Source organism: Cornus florida, unplaced genomic scaffold (genome assembly GCF_030987335.1).
Source record: "Cornus florida cultivar Cherokee Brave unplaced genomic scaffold, ASM3098733v1 CherokeeBrave_3.0.0_Hap2_Chr04, whole genome shotgun sequence".
Classification (NCBI taxonomy): domain Eukaryota; kingdom Viridiplantae; phylum Streptophyta; class Magnoliopsida; order Cornales; family Cornaceae; genus Cornus; species Cornus florida.
Window position 1 is genome coordinate 55,358,734 of NW_026775574.1, and position 25,607 is coordinate 55,384,340.

At 34.8% G+C, this 25,607-nt stretch overlaps 1 protein-coding gene across 11 annotated transcripts in view; it reads left to right on the plus strand.

Annotated features, from left to right (window-relative positions):
- Window positions 1-24,090: 24,090 nt before the first annotated feature.
- Window positions 24,091-25,607, plus strand: part of LOC132303271 (probable disease resistance protein At4g27220) — a 40,093-nt gene continuing 38,576 nt past the window's right edge. For 9 of the 11 annotated variants that reach the window (XM_059800476.1, XM_059800477.1, XM_059800475.1 and 6 more), the window contains exons 1-2: window positions 24,092-24,279; window positions 24,516-24,579. The gene's annotated coding sequence lies outside the window, so the exon portion shown is untranslated. Of the gene's footprint in view, window positions 24,280-24,515; window positions 24,580-25,607 lie in introns of all 11 variants that reach the window. The other 2 variants (XM_059800484.1, XM_059800485.1) reach the window with 1 other exon arrangement.

A 25,607-nucleotide genomic window follows, 5' to 3' on the forward strand; every position in this document is an offset into this window, starting at 1 on the left:
CATGTGCACAACCTCTCATTTTCAATGCATTGTTAGATCATGGTTCCCCAAAATTTCCCATGTATTGGAATGGAATGAATTTGCAAAGTTTAAAAATTTTTCTCCAGAAATTTCATTCATCCATGCTCTGTGTGATGTTGTAAAAGTTGGAAATTTTTCCATGCAATTGACATTCATACATGCATCATTAAAGAAAAAAAAATTCCATGAAATTTTTTATTTTCCATGAAAAATTTCAATTTTTCCATCCATGCAAAATTTCAATTTTTCCATCCATGCATATTTCTTAAAATTCAATCCATGCATAGGAAAAATGCATGCATTCCATGCATTTCTATATTGCATGCCTTCTTTCATATCCGAGCCATTGTGGGTTGCATGAATTCCTTCATCTTGCTTGCATGGCCTCACATTGCAACATTCATTTTCCATGTTGCCTTATGTTGAATAATGATGCCCATTGTCAACTAAGCTCTTCTCATAATGTTGCTCACACTGCATAATTTGAGTGCTCGCAGTTGCTCGAAGCTTCATCCAACTCTTCTCACCTCACAGCCGAGCTCTCTGTCAACACTTTGAGCACTCCCATTTCCAGTTTGAGTGCTCGAAAATCCCTCCCATCATTCGGTTGCTTCTGCCTCCAGTTTGAGCAATCACAACTACCCTTCGGAGTGCTCGTGGTCCATGCATTAAACCACCGAACCTACTGCTCTCAATTCGAGCACTCGCAATACCATTTCGAGTGCTCGACATTGCTTACACCAAACACCCGAGACACTGCCTTCATTTCGAGTGCTCGCAGGCTCCTTTTCGAGCACTCAAAGTTAACTTCATCTCCTCTCATCACCCTAACATCAACCATCTCTCTCTTGGCCACACAAACCCACACCTCAACTTCCCATGCAAACCTCTCCTCTCGGCAACCCAACTACACCCACACCACCCCACCATTCCAAACCCACAACCACCCTCCACTCTCATCCACTTCCCCAAACCATCTTCTTCTTTCTCTCACCACTCAACACTCCACCCTCTCGGCACTTCCACAAACCCACCACCAACCTTCAATCACCCCCACCCAGCGAGCAACAACCCATGCAAATCAACCTCAAACCATGCAAACCAATGCTTGCTCCCTCTCGGCTTCCTCTATCCCCCAACTTCACTCACCTCCTTCAACATCTATCTTCTCCACTCTCCAACACCAACGCACCACCACACTAACTCTCTCTCTCTCGGCAACTTCAAGCCCCATCAACCAAACCCAACACCATCCTCAACCTCAACCCATAACCCAACACCACCATGCTCGAAGCTTCACCACCATACAAACCACCACTCTTCACACCATCCTCAACTCCAAACACCTCCCTCACACGAGCTACCAATATCCCTCCACTCTTGGCCATCATAACTCACAACACCATGCACCTCAACCCCACACAACCAACCTCATCCCTCTCGGCATCTCACCAAACCAACCCTCACCCTTCTCCTTCAACCCACAACCCATCCCCAAGACATGCATGCAAGCTCCATGCATGCATGCAACTTCAACATTAAACCAAACCATGAAACCACCACCTTCACCTCACCACCTCTCCTATTCTCGGCAACCCAACTCACCAACCTTACCCCCCTCCTCCCTCATCCACAAAACCATAAACCATACACCATCCCAACAAACAACTTCCTACATGCATCAACCTCAAATCACCCTCAACCCCATCAACCATCTCGGCTACCTCACCCACAAGCCAACCAAACCATGCAACCAACTCCCATGCACAACCCCAATCCCAAGCTCACCACCCTCTCGAAATCACCTACCCAACAACCCAACCACGACCCTCACCCCCTCATCCAACCTCACCTCTCTGCCAAATTTTCGAGCACTCGAAGCCAAGCTTCGAGTGCTCGCAATTGCTTGAGTCCTCTCACCCCTCGGCTCCCAACTCACTGACCCAATTTCGAGTGCTCGAAGTGAAGCTTCGAGCACTCGACCCAAACCCACTTCCTACCTCTTTTAAAAACCACCTCACCCCACACACTCGAGCCCCCCTCCTCCTTTAAACCCAACCCCCACCTACACCACCTTTTCTCTCTCCACACCAACTCAGCAACCCACCTCTCACTCCTACCAAACCACCACCACCCCATCACAGCACCCTCCTCCTCCCACCTTTCTCTCAACATTCTTAAGGTCAGTTTCTTCTCCCTACAATTTAATTTCTTCTTTTCATTGACAATAATCATCATAAGGAGGATGGGATTGCATGTTGGAGATTTTGTTGATGCTTGTGTTGATGATTGTTGGTGATAGCTCTATGCTACAGCTTGTTTTCTTGCCAAAATTTTTGGGTTTGCTCCTCCATCCCACTCACTCTCACATTCTCCTTTTTGTGGTGCACGCCAGGTGTTCGCTGAAATTCCTCAACCAAGTCCACCCTTCTAAATGTCTCGTGCCAGTCCTTCTCGCCCTCCTAGACCCTCTGCGGGTGCCCGTGCTGTCAATCGTGAGCGACCACGTGATCCTTGGGATCGCAAACAACTCAACTACGAGCTTTCTTTTCCGCTCACGGATGCCTTTGACATTCTACCCACTACTTCGTAGGCTGTAGCCGAATTGACTAACCGGCGTCTGCAGCACATTTGCGCGCCCCTTGCCAGGGTTGCCTACCCCCGTGTAGTGCGCCTCTTCTACCAGAATCTCCAATGCCCTGAAGAGCCACCCATTTCTCTCACTACATCCATTGATGGCACCACCTATGCTTTCACTATGACTGACATCATTCAGGTTTCTGGTTGCCCCATTGAGTGCCCCGATGACATTGTCAATCGTGAGAATCTCCCTTTATATGAGGAGCCGGATACATTAACTGTAGAGCAGATTGTCGCTGCCATTGGCAATGTTGACGATCCTAATAGGCCCCGGTCTTTTATCCGCAAAACCAATCTTCCGGAACGCCTCTGGTTCATTGACACTGTTTTCAAGCACAATGTCTACCCTTTGGTGCATAGCACCGAGCGTAGGGGCCTCCTTTTGCAAACCTTATATGCCATGGACCAAGGCCAATCGTTCTCCATCCCGGAGCTCATTTGGACCACATTTATGAAGTTTTGGCATGACGCTTATAATACACGGGCTCCGCAAGTTGAAAATCGGAAATTGCCTTTGCCGTTTTTCATCACTCGGCTCCTAAAGCACAAAGGCTTCATTGTTCCTCCCCATGAACCAAAAGGCGAAAAGATTAAAAATTTTACCAAGCACCGGTAGATCAATGTTCTTAGCCATTCTAGTACCCCTCAGCCTGCTGCCCCCCTGTTCATCCAAGCTCCACCTCCTCCTCTTTCTGAGGATGCTTCCCCGGCAGCAGCCGCTGCAAGGGTAGAGCCTCCGGTCGACTCTCAGCAGGACCAGGCTTTCATCCGGGCTAGCATTGCTGGTATTCATGAGCGGATAGATCGTTTTGAGAATTCGTTGTCCTCGTACACTAGGACTATGTGTGAGACTTCTTCACGTGCCGAAGAAGATCGTCGTCTTGCTGCTGAAGACCGCCATGTCGCAGCTGAGGAACGTCGTTTGGCTTCCGCCGACCGGCGTAAGACTCAATCTCTCCTCCATTCCATCCTCGCCCGTTTACCCTCTGGCCCGTAGCTTGTTGCGAGTGTTGGACCTTATCTTTTTGTTCATATGTAAATATTTCTCTTGTATCTTTTGTTTTACTTTTGAACTTTCCGAATTTGCTATGTATAGGTTGCTTTAGTAGACATGATCCATGTACAGCTCTTTTTGTAATCATGTGAACTCTTTTTGAAATGCAAATTCTCTCTTTTCTGTTAACTTTTTGTTCATTATTTTTTTTTTTTTTGTATTTATGCTTGTGCTATTAATGCTTTTTGTAGTTGTCTCTCTCTGTTTTTCATGATGCTCTCCAGGTTGCGTAGTCCAATTCAAGTTTGGGGGTTCTTCTCACCATGCCGTTTCCTCCCCCTGGGTATTTTTGTTCCTTTTTATACTCTTTGTCATTTTTGTCTTTGACTTACATCCATGTCCCACATTGAGGACACTGTGTCGTTCAAGTTTGGGGGTGCATCAAAGCATTCTTGGCATAGTTTTGGTATCATATTTTTGTAAAGCAATGATAGTGTAACTTGGAACTTGTCGGAGACAAAGCATATGTTTAATACCTTGTGTATAGAAGCAATTGAGAAATTTTTGAAAATAAAGAAATTTGAATTTGAAGTGATCATGCAAATACAATGTAGTCTGTATAAATGCCTCAATTAGATTCTTGCTGGATTTACACTCTTATAAGCTTCACAATGCACAAATGCACATTGGAAACTTAACTGTGAGGCATGCAACTTGATCAACCTTGACCTTGGCCTAGTTAATCTGATTTGATGAACCTGATAGATGAATATCTTTGGCATGATTTAAGTTGGACCTAAAAAAAAAAAAATTGCGAAAGAAAGAAAATAATGACCAGTTGAAGTTCGTAGCCTTTCCAACTCGAGCTATTAAGCCCTATGGATTGTCTCTACACTTAACACCCTAAAGCTATCTGGTTTGGGAGTTGTTGGCCTAACGCTTGCTACATGGGTTGGTTAGAAAGCTTAAAGGACTTAAACATTGCACGGTCATTCAAAAAAAATGTGTGTAATAAACATGGTTTGTTGGAATTCGTAGCATTTCCAACTTGAGCTATTAAGCCCTAGGAGTGTCTTTACACTTAGCACCCTAAAGCCGTCTAGTTTGGGAGTTGTTGGCCTAACGCTCGCTACATAGGTTGGTTAGAAAGCTTAAAGGATTTCAACACTGCACAACCATTTTATGTTTCACTTTTGAGTTATAATAAATTCTTAACAGGCAACAAAAGTTGTCTTGAAAATAAAATCATGCCTTAGGGACTTCATGTAAAGGGGAATTCATTGATTTGAAAACTTGTGCCTTGGAATTGGAAAAGAAAGTAAAAGCCGCATGTTGAGAATTCAATTCACTTTCACTGGAGTTTGAGTTATTTCCATTTAAGGGATGACAATTGAATTATTTATATGGACTATGATGTTGATGCATGCATGTTGAAATGGTTTTTGCCAATTTTTGTATCAATGCTTCATATATGCAAGGTAATCTTCCCAATGACCCCGTCTCCAGCTCTTTTTCTGTTTCAAGTTGTATTTGAGCTATGTTTATATTTATTTTTGCCATGGTTGATATTTTTGTAATAGCATTCCCATGTTTTTCATTCCATTAAGCTTTACATTTTGGTTTTACTAAGGGACTAGCAAAATGTAAGTTTGGGGGTGTGATAAGCGTCGAATACTATATATTCAAGCGCCCTAAATTACATCAACAAAGTCCATTAATTGATTATTTTATATAGATTATCTCCATTTGCATGTTTTTGAACATTTTCAGGTTAAATTGCAAAAAGGAAGCAAAAATGATGCCTTGTGGAATTTTGAACAAAAAGGGTGCCAATTCTGAAATTCTGGCAGCAGTAGAACCTGACTTTTGTTGCCATTTTCGACCTAGCAAACTCAATAACTGGACTTCCATTATAACATGAAATATTTAGAGGTCTGAATCAGCTTTCCAAATCTTCAAGTGGTTCATCATTCGGAGTTCGGAGCAGAGAGTTATGATCTTCTTACCAGAGGTGCGCAGAACTGCCTGGCAGCACTAAAGTGCTGCCTTTCTCCCCATTTTCGACCAACCAGACTTGAGAATTGGGTCTTCATCAAAACATGAAGTTTTTAAAGCTCTGAATCAGCTCTCCAAATATTTAAACAGATTGTCATTCGGAGTTCGGAGCACAAAGTTATATCCATTTTACCAAAGTAGGTCAGTGCTGAGCAAGAAGAGCATGTTGCACATTACACTAATTTAGAGTGCTCGAGACCACCCTTCGAGTGCTCGAAATTCTGGCAGATTGCACTTGGAAATGGCTCAATTTCAGCCACTTGCACATTGGTTTCCTCAATGCCATCTTCCTTCTTTATGAAGTGGTTGGAGGTGTTCCTTGGAGGAGAGAGAGCCTTGACTTGAGCTTGATAAGAGAGAGGGAGGACCACACAAAAGGATTATCCTTCATTCTACAAGATTAGAGGAGAGAAAAGAGAGCAAAAAAAGGTGTGTTCTTGAAGTAAAGGAAGGAGCATGAAAATGGAGTCTTTCTTCAAGCTTCCTCCTTCCTCTAGTGCATCAATGGGTAACTAAACTCTATTTAGGGAGGTGATGAAGTCCCTCCCTTGTAAGCATGTCCTAGGGTAGTCTATATTGGGGAATTGTAATGTATATTTATGGTCTTTTTCATAGCTAAGAGCACTTCATTTAGTGTAATGAATGTTTATATATGTATGGATGATTTCTTCAAGCTCATTATCTTATGTTAGGTAATGTCTTGTATTAATCTTTTTGCTTGAGTTTACATGGTGAGAATGGAAACAATGTTATGAAATGATTTAATGGCATGTTGATAGGTGACTTTGATAGACCATTGCTTAGGAAATCCTTTGATGGTGTATGCTTAATCTCTAGCTCCATGTGCTTCATCATTTTGTCAAGAATTTGATAGTCTTTCATTTAAGTAAACGTGTATAAGCTACACCTTAGTTAGGTAGTCTAAACATGTTTACCCTTTTGATGGATTATACTTGTTTGAGACCTAATGTACCTCTTGATTACTTACATGGCAACTATGTGTTGCTATGTAGTTCTTGACCATCATATGTTATTTTTCCCCTAATTTAGGTCTAATCTAGCATGTGTATAGGGATGGAGGCAGATTCACTTCCTTAGTCTTCTTTACTCGTCTTTTATCTCTTAAATTCTTGCAAGTTGTTCATTAATGCATATTTCAATTCATAGTATAAGTGACAAACAATCAACAACTCTTTATTACACCTCATCATCCTAAGAATGACTCTAGACATTTAAGTTGCTTTAGACTAGCGTAGTTCCAGTGGTTCGACTTACCCGACCAATAGCCCTATTTTACAATGATTCGTGCTATTGCAAAGGTTGATGTATAATTGACCAACCGATCAGTATAGCCGCCTCTGTGCACTCCAGTAGCCAATTTTTGGTTCGTAGAACATATTTTCTTGAAAGGAGCCGCCTCCCATTTTGGGAGCCTGCTCTACTTGAAGTAGAGCCTCCTCTACTCTTATTGGAGCCGGCTCCTTTGAGGGATTTGAATTACAACGGCAATTTTTCTGCATTTAATTCCTCCAACTACCTCTAACAGCTATATTGAACTCTGTTTTACTATAAATACAGAGGTTGGTCTTAAAACTTTAATACACCATTACAGAGAGCTTTCTACCATTCTTGAAAAGCATTAAAGAAGCATTCATTGAGCTCTCATTTCCTCTCTGACATTTCATTTCACTGTAGTAATTCTGAGCTGCATATATATTTATCTTTACTATAGTTGTGAGCTAAACTTTGTACTCTATCTTTGAGAGATTCTTTGTACACTTTATTTCAAATTACAAAGTTATTGTAAAGAGTTGGTGTGATCCAAAAGAAAGCCTAGGAGAAGGATGTTCTCCTAGCAACGAAGAGAAGCAAGGTCTTGCTTCAAAATTGAAGGTTTGCTCTCCACCATTAAGGAGAAGTTCTAGTGAATTTGGGAAGTCTCATGGGGGATCTTGAGCCGAGGGGTAAGAATTTCTGAACCTCGCTAAATCACTGAGTCATTGTTTGCAATTTCTTATCTCTATCTCTCTTATATTTGTGTCTTATATTGCTTGAATATTTCAATTAATTTGTGCTTTAACAACTTGTTAGAAACATTATTTTTTATATTGTAAAAATTGGCCCTCGACTCTATTCACCCCCCTCTAGAGTCAATTAGTGACTAACATCCTTTCACACATATATATTATTTGCAAAGTTGTATTGGTTTAAATTTCATAGAGTTAACTCTAATGAGTTAACTTTTGATGTTTAACTCTGACACAAAAAACAAAAATCCAATTTAAAGTGTTTCGAACCCAATTTTTTCAATATATAATCACTAAAATACTTCAGAACTAATTTCTTTATTGATTATTGTAAGAAGAGATAGTGAGAACGTAGAAATGTGAATTGTGCTGGGGTTTGATAGTGAAGAGGAAAAGAAGTTTGACTTTTTTGGCGGAATAGTACAGAAATGTCAATTTTGGACAAATTGGGTTATTTTAGAAAATTCCATAGAATTCAAAAGAAAAAAAAAAAAACTTAAGTGAAATTAGACCGTACATATTTTTCCTTTCATTTTTTCAAAAAGTAAGTGAAATTTAGTGTAAAATAAAAAAATAAAGATGCTAAGAATATTTTTCCTTTCATTTTTAAAAAAGTAAGTGAAATTTAGTGTAGAATAAAAATTAAAGATGCTAAGAATGTTTTTGTTTTTATTTATAATCTCAAAACACAAAGGATTCCACTACAAGTCAATACAGAACACATTTCAATCAAACTAAAATATTTTTCAACACTTCGGTGGAAATTTCAACAGTAGACACATCAATGCTCCAATTGGTCAAAAGAAAATTAAAATCTTCAAGACAAACGGAACTCTCACATTGGATGTGATGCTTACAATTAGACAATCCCTTTGAAGTTATCTTTCTATTTAATTTCAGCTAGGAAAAGCTTACGAAAACTCAAGGTACAATAGGAAATATGCAAAATTAGAAATATATATAATTATTTTTTTTGTAAAATGTTACTGTTGTAATATGATGACTAAATATACTTTTAATATATATATACATTACATTAAAAATATTACATTAGTATTTTTAATGTAAGGTTTAATTTTAGGGTTAATTTCACTGATACACTTCAGGTTGGACAAAATATCACGTTAAAATACCGTTTGAAAATAACTATTACTTACGTTACAAATGTTTCTTCCGTTTTTCACTCACACCCCAACCATCACCCACATAGCTTTGACACATATAAAATGACTGAAACACCCTTTGACTTTGTCCAAAAAACTCTTTAACCTATATAATTACTAAAATACTTCACAATTAATTTGATGTTTAACTGTGATACGAAATACAAAAATCCAATTTAAAGTGTTTTGAATTCAATTTTTCAATATATAATCACTAAAATACTTCACAATTAATTTTAAGAAGAGACCGTGAGAGCGTAGAAATGTGAATTGTGCTGGTTAAAATTTAAAGTGACAATTTTAAACCGCCTTCCAAACAATGGGATTTTTTTTTTTTTCTGGTGCCTGCTAGCTTCTTAGAAATGGTATAATTAGACCGTAACCCCACCAATGATATTTTTCCTTTTATTTTTTCAAAAAGTAAGTGAAATTTAGTGTAGAATAAAAAATAAAGATGTTAAGAATGCTTTTCTTTTATTATTATTATTTTTCCTAAATGTGTTTTTCTTTTATTTGTAATCTCAAAAAGCAAGAATTCCAAATGACAAGTCAAATACAAAACACATTTCAATCAAACTGAAATATTTTACAACACTTTGTGGAAATTTCACTGGCAGACACATCAATGCTCCAATTGATCAAAAGAAAATTAAATTTTTTAAGACAACGTAAAAGCTATCATTTCTCCTCTTCAAATCTACGAAGCTCCAAGCCAAAAAAAAAGGGTGAATAGCTAGTATATGACCCAACATCAATTTCTCATTCAATTTAACGTATGCCTCGGCTTTGATTGTCTTTTAAAACCTTTTTCAATGGTCTGGTTCTTCAGCTCCTGGTCTGGTTCTTCAGCTCCTTGTTGTTCATCACTTGAGTCCTCATATCCCATATATATCACTTAAACTAACATAGTTAGAGCTTTAGAGGTCTAATTAATCTCTTGTGATTAATTAGTATCAACTTCAAAATCAATATTAGCAACACCAACAAAAGCAATATCACTATTTTCAACATCAGAAACTTCATCCTCGGAAGCAGAAATCTCTTTCAAAGCTAACGACATTCACCCATGGCTTTTAAAATTTTCTTCTCTTAAGGTTTATTTTTCAGATTTGAAAAATCATTTGACAAATTAACTTTTTAACCACTTTTCAATATCGAGTTCAGATTCTTTAACTTTTATTTTTTAAACTTTTTAAATTTTTTTTTTTTTTCAAAAACTTTTTGAATGTAGGGAAAAAATCTTCTTTTGGCATTATTTATTTTGTTGCTGATAAATCTTTTAATCTTTCTAGCCATGAGAGCAATTTTTTTCAACAAAATCAACTTCTAAATTGTTTTCTACAACCTTAGTATATGTCATAACCAATTTTTTTGTATTATGAGGTTGAGGAAAATTCAATGCAAAAATTTGAAGAGCATCAACTAAACCAGCAATATTAATTTTACTAATATTTTTATTTGCTTTTATAATTAGGCATTAAACCTAATCCAATTTGATCGCTACGGATTGATGAAATTGTTAAATTTATGATACGGAAATATAAGATGTAAAATAGGAAGATGAAATAGAAAAATATTAAGAACACAACATATACATGATTCAGCACTAAGGTTTATATTCATGGTCCATGGATCAAGAGTCACTGAGGCTAATATATATATACTATATTATACATATATATATAATATATATTTCAATAAAGGCTAAATCCAATTCAATTTGATCTGTGAAATAGTGGATCGGACTAAATTAGTTTTATGGATTAGGTCTTTTTTTTTTCTTTTTTCTAAATAGCCCAATAGTTTTTTATTTTTTATTTGGTTTGAAAAGTCACACAATCCTTCTCAACAGTATTGCTCTCACGCTCCGAACGTGCTCCACTCAAGCTCTAACTCCAATTCCCACTCTGTATTACTTAAATTTTGCCCTTTTTGTGTTCCCACTCTTGAATTCGCTCTTCCTCTTACTCTGGCTTCATGTGAGTTAGGAATTTCCCACGTCTAATTAGAAAGCAGTTCATTTAGTCTCCAACTACTGAAGGATTAAAGAAAATCTTAGTGTCCTCTCACGCATATATATTATATGCAAAGTTGTATTGGTTTAAATTTCATATAGTTAACTATCAGAGAGTTTACTTTTGATGTTTAACACTCACACGAAATACAAAAATTCAATTTTAAGTGTTTTGAACCCAATTTTTTCAATAAATAATCACTAAAATACTTCACAATTAATTTCTTTATTGATTATTGTAAGAAGAGATACTGAGAATGTAGAAATGGGAATTGTGCTGGGGTTTGATTGTTTGATTGTAAGGAGGAAAAGAAGTTTGACTTTTTTGGCGGAGTAATAGAGAAATGTCAATTTTGTACAAATTGGGTTATTTCAGAAAACACCATAGAATTCAAAAGAAAAAAAAAAATAAGTGAAATTAAACCGTAAATATTTTTCTTTTTATTTATAATCTCAAAACGCAAAGGATTCCATGACAAGTCAATACAAAACACATTTCAATTAAACTAAAATATTTTCTAACACTTCGGTAGAAATTTCAACAGTAGACACGTCAATGCTCCAATTGGTCAAAAGAAAATTAAAATTTTCAAGACAACGGAACTCTCACATTGGATGTGAGGTGAGATGCTTACAATTAGACAATCCCTTTGAAGTTATCTTTCTATTTAATTTCAGCTAGGGAAAAACTTATGAAAACTCAAGTTACAATAAGAAATATGCAAAATTATAAATATATATAATTATTTTTTTTGTAAAATGTTACTTGTAAAATGATGACCAAATATACTTTTAATACATATATATACATTACATTAAAAATATAAATGTAGTATTTTTAATATAAGGTTTAATTTTAGGGTTAATTTCATTGATATCCTTTCAGGTTTGGCCAAATATCACGTTAAAACACTTTTCGAAAGTAATTGTCACTCTAATTATAAATGTTTCTTCCGTCTTTCACTCACACCCCAACTGTCACCCACATAGGTCTGACACATATAAAATGACTGAAACACTCTTTGACTTAATCATGTTTTCATTTGTAAAGAAGGTATTTGTCTACCATCTACTTTCTTACTCATCAGAAACATGGCACAACAAGTTATTTTGGGCACTCCCTTCTTAGCTTTGATTATGCCAATTGGGAAAATTGATTCTCATGGGATATGCTCTACTTTACATGGCCAGTCAATTACTTTCCAGTTCTTGACCCCACCAGTAAACAAGCATATCAATGCTCTTAAAGATAACATTATCTTTAAGGAAAAGCAACTGAATTATTTGCAAAAGGAGGTATCCTCTTTAGCAATTAATCAAAGATTGGTACAACCCACTGAGTAACAGAAAATTGAATCACTACGGCAACACTTCCTAAAGGAAATCTGTAGTGAGATTCCTAATGCTTTTTGGGCCCGAAAGAAGCATATTGTTTCTTTACCCTATATCAAGGGGTTTACCGATAGCATGATTCCTTCTAAAGCTAGTCCCAGCCACATGAAAGCTGACTACTTGGAATTATGTAAAACTGAAATCAGCTCTTTAATGGCTAAAAAGCTTGTCACTACTAGCTACTCCCCCTGGAGCTGCAGAGCTTTTTATGTCAATAAAAATGCTGAAAAAGAACGAGGAATTCCTCGATTGGTTATTGATTATCGACCACTTAATCTTACTTTAAGTTGGATACGATACCCAATTCCCAACATCAAAGATCTTTTAGATAGGTTACAATCTGCTGTGATCTTTTCTAAATTTGATCTTAAATCTGGATATTACCAGGTACAAATTACCGAAGAAGACAGGTACAAAACAGCCTTTTGCGTACCTTTCGGACAGTATGAATGGACAGTAATGCCATTTGGATTAAAAAATGCCCCTTCAGAATTTCAACATATTTTGAATGACATATTTAATCCTTTTACTGAATTTTCTATTGTTTATATTGATGATATTCTTATATTCTCAAAATCAATAGATAACTTTGGAATCTTATCCATATATTCCATTGTTCTCTTTCTGATCTGATGGAAGAGGGTCTGGATAGGTTCTTGAGTCATTCCTGACCACCATCTGTAATAAAAGATCCTCTGAAGGACTGGTAACTTGTCAGTGGTATAACCACATTGAAAATCCCATTTCCAAATCCAAGGGATTCCAAATTCAGTAAAAAACAATAGGGCGGATTTCCCTACAGGAGTATTATCCTGTCCTCGTAATTGAGGATGAAATTGTTGCCATGGCAAATATAATTGACTGATTGATTCTGGCAATATATCCAGATCAGGGCCAAATATAGCCCACCAGGGTATAACCTAGTTTGGGAAATCAGCCTTAACTGATTGAGGACATATCTTGAAGAACCAAGAATGCCTATGCTTCGGATTTTGATAAAAGAACGAATATGTCCATGCAGAGATATAATCCCAATAATTGTAACTGTGACCATAGGATATTTTCCTTGGCAAATTAGGATTTAATCCCCAGTCACTAGGCCGTATAAGCCTCTTAAAGATAGCTTTACTATAAGTAAGAGGACTATCTTTGGAATTCGGAAATTGCTTCGTGTGGTTGATTTCCACAGAGGAAGTTTCAGTAAGAATGGCTTCATAGATATATCTATGGCGACCATCCGGTGCAGCATATTGTTGAGTTTGGAAATATCTGGATTTTACTTCCCAAGGATCTGGCATCCATTGCTCATCTTGAGAATCCAGTACCAATACTGTTTGAATATACCTTTGATTAGGTATCCATGGAGTTTCTTGTTCAAGAACCTCTTTCATGGTTGGTTTCTGTTGTTGTTGCTGGGAACTACTACTGCCTTTGGAAGGAGTTTTGAGCAGGTCAGCAACATGCTCCAAATATGGAAACTGATCATCAGTGAGTGGTATAACCACTTTGGCCTTAGCCTTGTTTTTGCCACGAGCCTTTGGAGTATTACCCCGGCCCTGCCCATGAGGGGGCTGATTCATGAACCCTGCAAAAATTCACGAGTTAGAAAATCAGGTAAAGAATTAGAACTGCCTTTAATATATTCAATAGAAAAATCAAAAGCAGATAAATCAGCTTGCCAACCAGCAAATATCTGTTTGGAAACTAAATTTTTGACATCTTTTTCCAGTACTTGTTTAGCAGCACTACAATCAATGCGTAACAAGAATTTCTGATTGATTAAATCATCTTGGAATTTATAAATGCATTTAACCAAAGAAAGAATTTCCTTTTTTATGGTTGAATAATTTAATTGTGCATTTTTCTAAGTTCCTGAAGTGAAGCGAACAAGCTCCTCTGTTCCTGTATTTGGATTTTTCTGTTTAAGAATACCTCCGTATCCAATATTGGAGGCATCTGTTTCCACAATTTTGAACCATGAAGAATTTGCCAGAGCTAAGCAAGGAATTTGTTTGGCTCTGAGTTTAATCTTCTGGACTGCCTTGGTGTGATCCAATGTCCATGGGGAAGGAGATTTCCTTAGCCTGGTGTACAAAATTGCTGTATCCTGTGCAAGATTTTTGTAGTGACTTCGAATATAATTCAAGCTACCCAGAAATCTTTGAAGTTGAGTTTTATCCTTGATTTCATCTGGAAATTTAGAAGCAAACTCAATACTGCGATCAATAGGTCTAATTTTCCCATCACAAATTTCATGACCAAGAAATCTGACCTTTGTTAAAAACAATTTTAGTTTAGGAGCAGAAACTACTAAACCACTTCGGTAAATGACATCTTTATACCACCGGAAATGAGTTAAAGATGGACATCTTAGATTCTGTAGAAGTTCACGACTCCATTCACTATTAGCACCTTCAGGGCCAACAAAATGTTGGATAATAGTGGTAATGAGTGTGTAAACCGCATCAGCAGCAGGGCCTGATTGTTGAGTAGCTTCATCTTTAACAATCTTGGTAGCAGCAAAGATTTCAGCTTTCTGAATATCAGTGAGAACATTATCCCACCATCCTTTAAGGATTCCTGTAAAACCAGCAACGACAAACTTAGCAATGGTTGGGTCAGTATTGTGGTTGATTTTACAAACTTGGCTATACATCAGGATTTGATGAATAACCTCGTAAATTTGATAATCAGATTTGCCATCTATGTTCCATTCATAAATGGTCTTGCCATGAAAAGATTTCTGTGTATGAAAATAATCTTCTTCATACAAGATATCTTGAGGTGTGGGTCTGGGATAATAATATCGACTCGGAGCAGGGGCTGTATTCGAGTGGATATTCTTATCATAGACGATTCTGTTGAACTCAGGTAACTGAGTAAGATCCTTTAGAACTTCCTCAATATGAGGTAACACATTCTCAGAATCAGAATCAATTTCAGATTCATCATGGGATAAAGTCTGAATTTTGAGTCCTTGAATTTTCTGAGTAAGAAGAGTAAGAAATTCTTCATTCTTCTTAGGATGTGTCAGATTGAAGCCTTGAACTTCAATTGCAGGTTTCACCAATGCTTTGGATAAGGAAGCTTCTGGAGGAGAAGTTTTCACAGAAATACACTTAGTATTAATTGTATTTAATACCGTGTCGATTCCTGTTTCAATTCTCCCAAGCTGGGACCCTATCGTTTGTAAGCAAACATTGGTATAATTGTTCTGCCTGTAAACATGAGAAATGTCTTTTTTAGTAGCATTACAGGATGAATCAATTATTCGAGGTTGGCTATAAGCCTTGGTTTCCACTTTAGAGCCACTGTCCGGGTCCGTTCTTTTCAGAATTAGATGTTCTGGAGGAGGATGGACAGAGTGGAAAACCTTATCTTCAGATGTGGTCCATGGTTTGAGGAAATCATCCAATATGTTAATATTAACAAGAGAATGATTGGTCATATAAAACCAAGAGACAAAAGGTATAACCATTTTGTGTTCTTGTATGTAATCATAAAATTGGGTTTTAAAAAGCTGTAACTGATTTTGGTCAAAACTTTTGAAATACCAATTTCTGAATTCTTTATACTGATCCTGTTGAAATTCAGCATTAATGGCAATTCGATCAGGGACAAAATCCATTAAAACTAGTATTCATGAGGATCATTTATGTCTGTTGGATCTTCAAATTGATCCTTAACAGATTCGCTTCCGATTCCCATTTCAGATGGAGTTGGGCTGAATTCAATTCCAAATTGGCGACGAGACATACCTATGGGTGCTTTCTCGTATACTCCTCTTGGAATCTGATTCGGAGATTGTTGAATTCCTTTCAGCTTGAGCTTGGAATCAACTGCTTCAGGTAGTCCTTCCTTACGGTAATCTGACGAGATCGAATGTCGAGAAGGAGGACAAGAAACACGATAAGGAAGATGACTTCCTTTCGATGATGTCGATCTGGATAGATCGATAGATTTTCTGAAATTCAGGAAAACATCACCATCTTGATCCTGAATAACACAGTCTAAGCTATGATTAGCAATTGGCTGTGCTGGGACGGCATTAGAAATCGTCCAGTGTTCAGGAAATGTTATCTCACTCCAAGGAATCATCCTTTTTGTGGCAACATTTGATGTGTACATGTTAGTATCCCATAACGCTGTTACTCCTTTAGAGTCTTTGCGTATGGCCTTGGGACACATAGTATCAAGTACTTTATAGTGGATGCGATAAATGACACTTATCACTTCCGATCCAGGTAAGTAGTCATATCCATAAGTCTGTACCCGAAGACTAACTGCCTCATGGATATTTTTATCTGTTAAAGATAAATTTAGACTAGGATAGACATCAAAATAAACCGGTCCATGACATAGACTGGTTTCCAGTGCACCCATCAAAGAAGGGTGAAATTTCAGACATCGAGCATCCCGTAGGGTTGCTTGAATGCAAGCATCCATACCTAACAATGTTAAAGGTTTAAAAGCAATTTGAATTAAACCGATATGGATGTACTTGTATTTATGCATGTGCCTCTGAAGGTCACGGGAAGACAATAACTTAATTATTGTATCCTTTGTGCTTAATTGCATGGTTTGTTCCATGGTCTTGATAGTCCATAGATCAGCCAAATTAAGCATTCCGATTTTGTAAATGCTCTTTGCACTTACTGGAGGGATAGTCCATTTGTTCAATTGATTTTGAACATTGGTCCATTCCACTACTTCAGTATTTTTTACCAGTTCTGAGTCCTGGTTGTCCTGTAGTCCTGAAGAAGAGGACGAAGATGGTTGAAACATGTCTGTTAATTATTGTTAATGCTTTGAGGTCTAAGCAGTATAAATATTATAATATTATATAATGAACAGTAAGTTACTATTCTGTCGTCTTTCTGCTTAAGAGAGATTCTATTACTCGTCTGTCAACGGTTTACTGGAAACAATCCCCTATGTAGCAATTTAATGCAAAACGGGTTAAACATTCCAACGCGACTTTTGGACGACCCATAATTGAATCTGGGATAAACATAATTTAGACAGAATAATATTCGTATTGTTCAGTACATAATTATGATAATAATCATGCTACCAGAACCTAGAAAGCATTAACAATAAGAACTTAAGCCATCATGGCTCTGATACCAAAATAGACGATGAGGATCGATAATCAAGAATAAGGAAAGATAATACGATAATTCACAAAATTTATACAAGTGTTGAACAGACTTACAGAAAACTTTCTTTATTATATGCTTCCAAGTTATTACAGAGAAATATTACAAAAGAGAGAAAAGAAAATTGAAAGATACATTGAAGGGAAACATTGCCTTCTATTTATACATAAAATGGACTTAAAATTAACATTTTGAAGTCCGCATAGTGCATGGGATCGTGTGCTATAATAATGCAGTCGGTCGGCCCACCACTAAGTGCTGTCTCCTTATCTGATGGAAAGTAGACATCTGATGAAGAAAATACTGTTGAATCAAAGACTTTTGGGAAAATTCTTTGTCTTCTTCTGTCGGCAGGATAAGGGGAATCTTTACTTTTTGGTTGGATTCATCTTATCTTTCAAATGTCCTGTGAGAGAGTCCCAATAATCTGCTATTGAAATCTCATCTTCGGAATTAAGATCTTCATTGGGATCCTGTGCATAACCTGCTAGACAAGAAAATTGATTTCCGTCTTGACTGGTCTGGCTAGAGACTGACACCATGGATGCATCATCTCTTATTGTGGGAGTGGAGGATTCAAAGGATTTAACAAATTTGTTCCTCATAAAATCCATGCATTTAACCATTAATCACTCAAATACTTCACAATTAATTTGATGTTTAACTCGGGCACGAAATACAAAAATCCAATTTAAAGTGTTTTGAATTCAATTTTTCAAAATATAATCACTAAAATACTTCACAATTAATTTTAAGAAGAGACCGAGAGAACGTAGAAATGTGAATTGTGCTGGTTAAAATTTAAAGTGACAATTTTAAACCGCCTTCCAAACAATGGGATTTTTTTTTAATTTATTTTTTCTGGTGCCTACTTCCTTCTTAGAAATGGTATAATTAGATTGTAAAACCCCACCGATGATATTTTTCCTTTTATTTTCTCAAAAAGTAAGTGAAATTTAGTGTAGAATAAAAAATAAAGATGTTAAGAATGCTTTTCTTTTTATTATTATTTTTTTCCTAAATGTGTTTTTCTTTTTATTTATAATCTCAAAAAACAAGAATTCCAAATGACAAGTCAAATACAAAACACATTTCAATCAAACTGAAATATTTTCCGACACTACCGGCAGACACATCAATATTTCAATTGGTCAAAAGAAAATTAAAATTTTTAAGCTAACGGTAAAAGCTATCATTTCTCCTCTTGAAATCTACCAAGCTCCAAGCCAAAAAAAAGTGAATAGCTAGTATATGACCCAACATCAATTTCTCATTCAATTTAACGTGTGCCTCGGCTTTGATTGTCTTTTAAAATCTTTTTCAATGGTCTGGTTCTTCAGCTCCTTGTTGTTCATCACTTGAGTCTTCATATCCCATATATATCATGTTTGGTGTGTGGTGGAATGAATTGAAATGAAATGAGAATAGAGGTGAGAATGGAATGAGAATAATAATTTTCATTTCACCGTTTGGTTGTAAACATGGAATGTGTAAAAATGGAATCTCATTCTCATTTCTATGTTTGGTAAGAAAGTTAGAATAGAATGAATTTATATTGTTTCTTTAAATTACATTTTATTATTAGTAAAAAAAATTAACTAAAAAAATTAATTTGCAAAAATAAAAGGAAAAGAGATAATAGAGAGAGAAAAATAAACGAGATAGAGAGAGGGTGAACAAACAACATATATATATATATATATATATATATATATATAGTGTGTGTATGCGTTAATTATCTTTTTAAATTATCTTATTACTTTATTAATTCTTAGTGGGAATGAAATGGTCATTCCACCTCTCAAGAAGTGGAATGGGCAAAAATGGAATCTCATTCTCATTCCTATGTTTGGTAAGAAAGTTAGAATAGAATGAATTTATACTGTTTCTTTAAATTACATTTTATTATTAGTAAAAAAAATTAACTAAAAAAATTAATTTGCAAAAATAAAAGGGAAAGAGATAATAGAGAGAGAAAAATAAACGAGATAGAGAGAGGGTGAACAAACAACATATATATATATATATATAGTGTGTGTATGCGTTAATTATCTTTTTAAATTATCTTATTACTTTATTAATTTTTAGTGGGAATGAAATAGTCATTCCACCTCTCAAGAAGTGGAATGGGCATTCCACCTTTTTGATGAAATGGGAATTCCCTAGGAATGGCCATTCCATTTTTAATGTGACACACCAAACAAGAGAATGGAAACAAATGTATTCCATTCCACCTTCATTTGATTTCATTCACTCACACCAAACATAGTCTTAAACTAACATAGTTAGAGCTTTAGAGGTCTAATTAATTTCTTGTGATTAATTAGTATCAACTTCAAAATCAATATTAGCAACACCAACAAAAGCAATATCACTATTTTCAACATCAGAAACTTCATCCTCGGAAGCAGAAATCTCATTCAAACCTAACAACAAACTTTTTAACCACTTTTTCAATATCTAGTTCCGATTCTTTAGCTTTTTATTTTTTAAACATTTTAAATTTTTTCTTTCTTTCATTTTTTTTTTTTTTTTTTTTTCAAAAACTTATTGAATTTAGGAAAAAAATATATTCTTTTGGCATTATTTATTTTGTTGGTGATAAATCTTTTAATCTTTCTAGCCGAGAGAGCATTTTTTTTTTTCAACAAAATCAACTTCTAAATTGTTTTCTACAACCCTAGTATATATCATAACCAATTTTCTTGTATTATGAGGTTGAGGAAAATTCAATGCAAAAATTTGAAGAGCATCAACTAAACAAGCAATATTAATTTTACTAATATTTTATTTGCTTTTATAATTAGGCATTAAAACTAATCCAATCTGATCCATACGGATTGATGAAAATTGAAATAGATTAGATTCGTGGGAAGGCTAAATCCAATCTGATTTGATTTGTGAAATATCAGATCAGACTGAATTAGTTTTACGGATTTTTTTTTTTTTTTTTTTTTTTTCTTCTCTAAACAGCCCAATAATTTTTTATTTGGTTTGAAAAGTCACACAATCATTTTTAACGGTGTTGCTCTTACACTCCGACCGCCCTTCATACGCGCTCTAACTCTAATTCTCACTCTGTATGACTTAAATTTTGCCCTTTTTGTGTTCCGGCTCTCGAATTCGCTCTTACTCCTGCTCTAACTTTATGTGAGTTAGGATTTGTCCATGTCTAATTAAAAAGCAGTTCATTCAGTCTCCAACCGAAGGATTAAATAAGGAATTTGTTATCATAGTTAAGAAAATCTTAGTGTCCTCTTACACATATATATTATATGCAAAGTTGTACTGGTTTAAATTTCATTGAGTTAACTCCACTTTTGATGTTTAACTCTGACACCAAATACAAAAATCCAATTTAAAGAGTTTTGAACCCAATTTTTTCAATATATAATCACTAAAATACTTCACAATTAGTTTCTTTATTGACTATTGTAAGAAGAGATAGTGAGAAGGTAGAAATGTGAATTTGTGCTGGGGTTTGATGGGGAAGAGGAAAATAAGTTAAGACTTTTTTTTGGCGGAGTAGTAGAGAAACGTCAATTTTGGACAAATTGGGTTATTTTAAAAACCCCATAGAAATGAAAAAAAAAAAAAAAAAAAAAAAAAGTTGAACAATTTGGGTTACCCTGCGTCCTTAAAAATGGTATAATTAGACCATACATATTTTTCCTTTAATTTTTTCAAAAAGTAAGTGAAATTTAGTGTAGAGTAAAAAATAAAGATGCTAAGAATATTTTTCCTTTCATTTTTTCAAAAAGTAAGTGAAATTTAGTGTAGAATAAAAAATAAAGATGCGAAGAATGTTTTTCTTTTTATTTATAATCTAAAAAAGCAAAGGATTCCATGACAAGTCAATACAAAACACATCTCAATCAAACTAAAATATTTTCCATTGTGGAAATTTTACCAGCAGACACGTCAATGCTCCAATTGGTCAAAAGAAAATTAAAATTTTCAAGACAACTTAACTCTGAACATTGGATGTGAGGTTAGATGCTAACAATTAGACAATCCCTTTGAAGTGATCTTTCCATTTAATTTCAGCAAGGAAAAACTTCTGAAAACTCAAGGTACAATAAGAAATATGCAAAATTAAAAATATATATAATTATATTTATGTACAAAGTTATTGTTGTAATATGATGACCAAATATTCTTTTAATACATATATATGCATTACATTAAAAATATAAATGTAATATTTTTAATGTAGGGTTTAATTTTAGAATTAATTTCACTGAAACCTCCTATGGTTTGGCCAAATATCATGTTAAAACTCTTTTTGAAGGTTGCAAATGTTTGTTCCTCCGTCTTTCACTCACACTCCAACCATCACCCACGGAACTCTGCCACATATAAAATGACTAAAATACCCTTTGACTTTATCAAAAAAACTCTTTAACCTAAAAGAATTGTATTAAAAGACCAAAATATCCCTAAATGCTTTGCAAAATTACAATTATATTATATATATGATTTTTTTAACATTATATATATATATATATATATGAATATATATATGCTATATAATATATATCATATATATACTAATTAATGTAAGCTAATTTTTAAATGTATGATATTTTTTTTTACAGAATATATATACGAATATGTATGTATGTAAGCTAATTATATATATAGATTTTTTTTAATATATATATATATATATATATATATATATATACACTAATTAATGTAAGCAAATTAATAAGATTTTTTTCTCTATAATTAATACGGTTAGCTTATAATGTTATGTATTGTGACGCATCACCGCCGTAGATTGAGTTTCAAAATCACAATATTGCAGAACAAGTGGCGATGGAGCAATGAACTTCGCAGTCACAAGAGAAGCATCACCGCCTCTCAGGCTGAGAAGCTCCACCACTTCCCAGCGTCCTCTCTATCCTACCCGACTGCGTTTGGCAGATCTATACAACTTGCAAAAACACTGTTCCATCGCCGATATCGGCTTCGATGGCTCAATTGTAGTTTCCATGCCGTCATCTTCACTACAGTACGCATGTTTTGGGGGTAATTTTGTCTTTTTAAGTTTACTGATATTTTGGATGAAAATAAATTTAAAAAATATGGTTAAAATTGTCTTTTTATACATTTTTAATGGTGTTTGTGACAGAAAAGTAAAATTGGACCTAAGTAATAATTAGTTTTGAAAGTTGTTTAAATGTGATATTTGGCCAAAATTGAGGGGATGTCAATGAAATTAAGCCTTAATTTTAAAGGGCACTAGTGTATATGAGTTGTGTTATGTGAAATGGTTGTGGAAATATAATTTAGAATCATGTAGAGGGGATGAATAGGCATAACTTGCTCCTTTATTCAATTTTTTACTTTTATTCATAAATTAAATTAAATAAAAAATATATATATATATAGAGCAAGTAATAATAGATTAGAGTTGAAAAAAAGGAACCGTGGAAATGTATGCAGTGAACTAAGATGCCCTGCTTTTATGGTGGTGGTACTGATTGTTTTCTGTGACTTGTCTCTTTCTCCTGTCTATTGAATGATGAACCTATGGCCCAAACTATTGAATTATTGGTGGTGCGTGGTTGAAGGAGAAGAGGCGGAAATGGCAATAATTGAAAGCACATTTGCTTAGCCTGTCACCGTGTTTTGATCTGATCCATGGTGTGAACTTATGAAATAATTTTCGTTCACATAAACCCTAGAGATAGAACTAAAAAAATGAAGGAAAAAATAAAGTGGAATTTTTTTTTTTTTTTTTGTATAAATTTTTGCCATATCTTTCTTCTTTAGAAATAGTATAGTTAGACCCTAATCCCAAACCCATTATATTTTTCTTTTATTAAAAAAAAAAAAAAAAAAAAAAAAAAAAAAAAAAAGTGAAGTTAAAATGTAGAATAAAGATGTCAATGTTGTTTTCTTTTTATTTATTATCTCAAAAGCAAAGATTCCAAATGGCACATCAACACAAAATTGATTTATGTCAAACACCAATAATTTTGAGACACTTTCCTGGAAATTTTGCTAGTGGGGACATCAACATTCCAATTGGTCAAAAAAAAAAAAAAAAAAAATTTCCAAGACAACGTGGAAGCTATGGTTTATCCACCTAAATTCTCCTACACTTAACCAAAAAAAATTGAACTGGTCAAGATTTTGTTGGTCTAAGACATCAATGATTCAATGGCAAAACAAATTAAATTTTTTTTTCCTTTTATTTATTTACTAATCAATGAATGACTATAAGTAAACTCTCTCTCATTTCATTTCATTTCTTTTCTGTGATTGTAACCTTTTTATTATTTTCTTTTCTTTTCCAAACTAAACATAGTTTTAGGGTGTGCTTAACTGCATGGAATTGGCGTATTCAAATTAAAATTGGGAAAATTTAAAATAAAAAATTTGATTTAATTTTCTTAATTATTTTTTTTAAAATTTTAATTCCATGCCAAAGAACAAATCCTATATTCAAGTTTTAATAATAACTTCATATAGAAGCTGTTAAAAATAAATAAATAAATAATAGTTGGGTGGATATGCATGTAGTAGTAGTCAGTTGTCACTTTCTGAAATAGTGAAGCTATGGTCCAGATCATTGAATGATGAGTTTTTGGTTGTTGCATCCACTAGAGTTATTGAGTTGATAGTGTGAACTCCATTGAGAAAAAGTTGAAGATGGCAATATTAATATATAGATGCAATATAAGTATGATTTCATCTGCTGCGTTCAGTACTCTCTCTTTCTGATCCATCTCAGTCTTGGTTTGCTGGTGGAATTGGGAAACATTACTAGCTCTGTCCAAACAAATCTTTAAGCTTGTTATAGGTAACATCCTTTTTAGTTTCTCCAAACAAATCTTCAACTATAAATCTCTTTTAGGCTCTGTTTCTTTTGATGTAAAATATGTTCCATGTCATTCTCTCTCATCTCTAAATTAATCTCTCCACTCTCATGAGATTTGTATGTGCATGTTTATTTTATAAGTACCATATATAGTAAGCATCTATCTGCTGCTTTAAGTCATCTTTGTCTTTCTGATCCCTCTCTTGTTTTGAATTCAGACTTGGTGGATGAATTGAGACACCTTACTAGCTCTGTCCAAACAAATCTTCAAGCTTGTTAGAGGTAACATCCCTTTTAGTTTCTCCAATCAAATCTTCAACTATAAATCTCTTTTAGGCTCTGTTTCTTTTGATGTAATATATTTTACTCTCTTTCTCTTTCTATTTCTCTCTTACCATGGTTCTTTACTTCCATGTTATTCTCTCTCATCTCTAAATTACTCTCTCCACTCACGTGAGATTTGTATGTGTGTGTTTATTTTATAAGTACCATATATAGTAAGCATTTATCTGCTGCTTTAAGTGTTCTTTGTCTTTTTGATCCCTCTCTTGTTTTGAAATCAGACTTGGTGTGTTGGTGGATATAGGTAACACCTCTTTTAGTTTCTCCAAGCAAATCTTCAACTATAAATCTCTTTTAGTTTCTCCAAACAAATATTCCCTTGGTCGTAGCTCTCTGTATTTCCTATGCTGCCTTTTGGTTTATATTTAGGGAAAATAGGTAGCTATGGATTTTTAAAATTGTTGTGGACAGAGTGATGTAATGAATTGCCTTATCCAAAAAAAGTGTCGAACTTATAGCTACATGTAATTAAAAATAGTTACTTTTTCTTTCTTTCCTCAAGTATGTTACTATTATTCCCTTCTTTTTTTATTATTTCCTTTTATTTATTTACTAATCAATGAATGACCATAAGTAAATTTTCTTTCATTTCTTTTCTTTTCTTTTATTTGTCTTATCCTGAGTCAGAGGATTCGTTCAATTGGGTAGCGAATCAGAGCTCCGTACGCGTATTTGCGAATTGGGAGCGAAAACGGCATAAATTCGCAAACTCGGTTTTTGAGAATTCGCGAACTCATTTTCAAAATTCGCGAATCCATACAAAATCACAGAATTCGCATACCTTTTTCTTCATAGAGATGACCATCGATCAATAGTTCCCTCAGTTATCATATCAGAAAGAGAGCAAGATAGCATTCTCTTCACATATGGAGTTTAAGGTTTCCATTGCATAGTGATAGCCTCAGAAAGGGAGTTGCAGCGGTTGTGGATCCTGTTGTTGAAGATGGAGTTTAGGGATTTTGTTTCAA